Here is a 5,717-nt window from a genome sequence, read left to right on the forward strand (position 1 = left end):
ATTGCATTCACCTGGCATTCCAGGTGTAGATCATTCCCTGATTAGATGGTTAGAGTGAAAACCAGCAGCGCTCTCGTACGCAAGGATCAGGACTGAAAACCACTGCAATGGAGAACTCCATTAGAAATAACTCTACGACAAGGCCTAATTCATTTCTGTGAGACTGTCCATGGGTATATTTACCACTTTAACAGATACAGTTTTAATCTTTTATGTTGATGAAATGGATTTTGGAATAAGGACATAATACTCACAGAAAAAACAAACATCGAATGCAAATATTCTATAGAGCCTACGTACTCCATTCCGGTCCTTGAAGTCAGTGTCCTGCAGGTTTTTGTTCCTCCCTGGTGGTTAATGAGCCACACCTGGTCAGTATCTGTCTTACACTAGGTGTGGCTCATTAACTATCAGGGAGGAACAAAACCTGCGAGCGACTCAGTAAGTAAAAGAAAAGAGTCTGATAAAGTAGATTTGTTAACAAAGTTAGGTTGTTGTGACACAAACTGTCCTGTTTAGCCTTTGTTCCATTGGTCTTAGTCTACTCCAAAGCACTATAAATTGTAGCTTGAGATGAGTCAGCTAGTTAACCTAGACAGTCATTTTTTGGCTTTGTTAGCTAGCTAACTAACTAGCAGGCTAATTTAGTAAAGCAACAGATGTTAATGTTAAAAGCATAGCCACTACTGTGTAATTCAGATGTGTTTTCAAGATGACAGTGATGGTTATATAGCTGACAAGCTAGCTAACAAGCTGACATTATCTAAACACAAAAATGATCAAATTAAATTATCAGTGGTAAAATGACTAGCTCCCAGTCAAAAACAGCACAGAAATTAACTCTGTTTTCAATTTTGGTGAGACAGCCAACTCATACATTTGGAAATGCAATCAGCTCTCATGGCTGTCTGAAGAACTGAGGACCACCAATATGGCCGTGTGTCACATCAGCTGAAAGATCTCCATAAACAAACTTAAGGTAAATTGACCTTTTCTATCTCATCTATTTTCAGCCTATACTTTAAAGATTACAGACATGAAGATCAGATTACTACTTTTGGATAATAGATCATCATATAAAAAAAAAAAATGTTTTTCCCCAAAGTATTTCAAAGGGTAATTGATTCACAAACCCCCCAGATATTGACAAAAACAGCTTTTCATTGGTCCAGATACAGTACACATTGTGCCCTTCATCAGCAGCTTGCCCAAAATGTTTATTCCTTTGAGGTTGGCGTGTTTTTAACCCTGTTATTGGCAGTGTTTTTGTGTGAATCAGACTGTTCCAAACTATTATTAGTGTGGAGGCTGAAAAACAGACATTCTGACATTTTGCTTAGTCACTCTGTTTCCTCTCCTCAAATGTGTTGATGTCTACCTCATGTCCTCACATCCTTTCCATGAGACCAAATGGCAGACATTGGCTTTCAACACTGTTTTCCTCATATTTTATTTGTACCATTACGGTAACTCCATTGAGTTCCTTGTAATAATGCCAAGTGAGTGATGACACTGGAACATTAAATTGTAAATAGGCCGCTCTAACAAAAGACTACTCAAATTCTGTTTTGAAATCTTCATTCATTTTTATGTTTAATACTCATGTTTCAAGTGTTTCAAATTAGGTGCAACTATTCATAGCGATACAGTTCCATTAAATGCTCCAAGTGTATATATTTGTCAACATATATCATTTCACCATATATAACTTGTTTCAGCTCTATTACAGTTAAGCATGCTGTTTCAAAAACTTTATACAGCTAATCAGGAGACAATAAACTTCACACATTACAAAAAAATGAGAACAATGAAAGAATTTCCCTATAATGAAGTAGATAGGCTCAATTCTTCTGCAGACCAATCCAACCAGATCTTAGTATATTACAATTACATTTACCACAAAATCCCTTTCATATACAGAATGACTGCAGCCGGTTTTTGACCTTTTCTACCTCTTTGTTCACCCCACAGTGATCTCATGCAGTATCCACTCCCCTCCTAACCCTACTCATTCATTTGATTGGATTAAGGAACTATCGCAGTAGGACATGTGGTAGTGTGCATGGTTAATATCTGACTTGAGTTTGTGGTCAGTTGTCGAGGCAGGTCCAAATGAAACATTTTCTTGCTTGTTGCTACGGGTTTTCAAAACAAACATGAGCTGATTTTAACTCCAAAGCTGATTTTATTCCGGATGCATGACTGATATGCTTGACTGGTGTATTAGCACTAGAGCAAGATCACAGATCAAAAGTAGCATATTGCAACATGAAACAATCTGGCATATGAATGTGCAGGGCAGCCTGCTTCTTCAGTGGCCTCTTCCTCCTTGTTGACATCACACACGGACACACTCACAGACACTCAGACATAAACACTAACACATGAAGACACACACTTTACAACAAAGATACACATGTACATGCTCTGACAGAGGTACGCATATGGAGATGCAAGCATATTAGCAAACACACAGATATTTTGGGACGTCTTGGCACGGATACACAGAGGCTTCTAATAAAACCTCAGACAGCACCCAGACGCTACCTTCTGTTCCTACCATGTGGCCATGTGGTAAGCGCTGTGCTTAAAACAGAGAGGCTCATCCCCGGGCAGGCCAGCTGATTCCCTCACCTTGGCCCACACACACATGCATGGCCTCACATGTGCCGCACTGCAGACGAGTAGATCCACTTAATGCAAGACAGACCAAGCTGTTTAAAAGCTGGCTCTATCATCTATCTCCTACCTGTATCACATACACACATGCACAGAAAAACAAACACGTTAGACACATTACTTGTAATAGCTACATTTGGGGATATGGCATAAAATGGAGCTGCCGTTTTTATTATGTACATATGAAATCTGCTGTGTCAGATACAGTATAACAGTGCTTAACACATTGTTATGATGCTGGTGGGAGGATTTTGATTGAGGACTTTAGTTTCACACTGCAGGTAGACAGATATAACCACAGGAGTTTGTCTGTGTAGACTTCAGTTGATTAATTTAGTTAGGTATTGCAGGCAGACAGGTATAACCATAGGCGTAAGTCTGTGTTCACATCTGCTCCTCTGCAGGATCTTTCCACCCCTCCTTTTCGACATGGTGAGGGAGCTCAGGTTACCTTGGTTACATAAGCGCCACAAGACAGGCACTGCACTCACAGACACACACACTTACACACACACACACAAACACTCACAAGCATGTGCACATGCATGCTTACAGACACGCACTCGCACGTGCATGTGAAAACTAAGCAACAAAGATATGCGCAAACATGCTCTGACCCAGAGAGATGGAAACATTCGTGCACAACTGATTTTCTCAAACCTTTTTCTCTTCTTTTCACACACCCCTACACACACACACACACACACACACATTGCACACAAATATTGGCAACAAGCCTAAAGCAATAAGGCTAAGTGCTTAAGGTCTAGAAGATAGACGGCTGTTCAGGGGATCAAGTTGCACCACGCTTATGTGTGCGTGTGTGTGTTTGAGACATGGAGAGAAAAAGAAGAGAAAGTAGAAAGTGCTCTACCCTGATCCACCACATGGGGGCAACAGATAGAAGTAGACAGGGCGTTCTCATTGCTGAGTTGAACTGATCCTGAGGTGCTGGGATGAGCGCCAGCGTTCAAACACTGGTGCGTTTCATTCTGCCCTTGAATTTGAAGCGCTCCCTCCCTCCTTAGACCTAGACCCCAATCATATCAGAGGGGGCGGATTCTGAGCCAATCATAACTCATAACTTTTTTCATAGCTTCTTTTTTGGGTAGGCCATTTGAGTTATTTATCATATACGTCTCCATGCTTAATGTTTAAAGAGGCAGTTCACTCTTGTCAACTATATCTCTCTAGTAGCAAGGATGAGCAGTGGCACAGAGGTAGTTTAGAAGATGGGTGTCCTACAATCTCAGTATCAATGCCAAATAGTCTGAAAGGGATGAATGCTTTATATGTCCCAGAAAAAGAGGTTTACACTCAGTATACCTCCATATTCCCTCAGTGTGAGAGGGTACACCGTGGGAGAAACCAGAGAGAAGGTTCTGATGAGCATCGATCATTAGCCAGCAATGGAAACTGCTCCCTGAAGCTTGGGGTCTTAACCACCACACCTTCTCTAGGGAGCTCTGTTGCTTTCTTCTTTCACCTAAATGTTCCCATTACACTCTCTTAAATGAGAGGGAGGACTATAAATCATTGGTGGCTTGGGGGCCAGAAATGGTCCCTCTGCAAATATTTTTTTTTACCTCAGTCCACATCAATATGAATTAGGGGGCTATAGAGGTAGTTAAAAATGAATTAATCTACAGCAGACTTTCTTATACTTTCTTTAGACTGACTATCCAAGTGTAATTCATTCCCTCGCCCTGGGACCTGGGCTCATTCAAATATTTTACTAATCTTGTAATTTGAACTGTGACTTAGTTTGGATTCTGAACCTGGATCCACAACAGGATATGGTAATTGATTTTTATGTATGTTGTCCTTTTTTTTTTTTTTCTTTCAAAAGCTGAAAAGTAGCTCATACCCACCTGTTCCTGCAGGACTTTCTGCTCCATGAAATTCACTCATCTCTGTCCTTTAGAATGACACTATGTGATGAATTTACAGACACCTTGGATGTAACAGAATCCAATCAATGCTGCTCATGTTGGTTTTTGGAGTACAGTGTCTGGCTTCATAAGTTGTCTCAGAAAAGGTCAATGGTGCATTATTGTGTTGTAACGTCTGTCTGTAACTTTATTGTTACCAGATGGCAAGAAACCTTCACATTGTTCGAAGGAACTGGGCATGGTGTCTGATGGAAATGAGAATGATTGAAAAGACTTTTAAACGTGCCCATAAGGTTGAAATATGTTTCCAGCCAGACTCCTTTTAAGTTTATATTTATGTAAAACTGCAGTTGACAGTTAGTCAGACCCTATATGAAACGTCTGAGAGAAACTGTGATTTATTTGAAATGTAGCAGCACAGCCAGTCTATTCTACCACAGTACATCACTTGGCAGGTCGTACATCAAAAGGAGTATTAAACCCACAAGTTGTACATATTGCTCCAACTCAGTGAATTGCCTGTGACTGTTTGCTGTTATTGGGGAAAGAATTGTGGTCAGCTTTATATTCTCGTAAAAATATATGTAATTGCTGCTTACAGTAACTTCAAAATTTGATCCTAGCTGCAGTTGACATGCACCCGCAAGCACACAAAGGATAATGTGACCCCTTGACCTCTGCCTGGGCAGCAGAGTAATCCACTCCTACCCATACAGGACGTCCTGACGTTGGCATTGCTTTAAGGGATTTTCTGATACGATCACAAAGCAGATTCAAAGTTGTCAGTCTGTCAACATCATACTCAATCCCTCTTCATGCTGCTATCTCCCTTGTCATATCTCTGAGGATATCAGTCAATCCTCTCACCGGCTGTGTGTAGACCTGAATGTATCCAACCACAGCAGGTGTATCACTTTCTGTGTGTGTGTGTGTGTGTGTGTGTCGGTAAAAGTGTTGATGATTTCTCACCTGCTTCTCAGTAAATCTCACCTGTTCCTCCTCTTGACCTTGTTCGCCGGGAAGCCGCTCCACTCTTCACATTGCGCTGTAGCTATTGCAGCGCCATCTAGTGACCGGGAGCATAACTCTCCATACACACCATTGATAATAATGTGACTTCTGGTTGTTAAACCCATCAAAAACTGC

This window comes from Centroberyx gerrardi, chromosome 24 (assembly GCF_048128805.1).
Source record: "Centroberyx gerrardi isolate f3 chromosome 24, fCenGer3.hap1.cur.20231027, whole genome shotgun sequence".
In the NCBI taxonomy this organism is placed as follows: Eukaryota; Metazoa; Chordata; class Actinopteri; order Beryciformes; family Berycidae; genus Centroberyx; species Centroberyx gerrardi.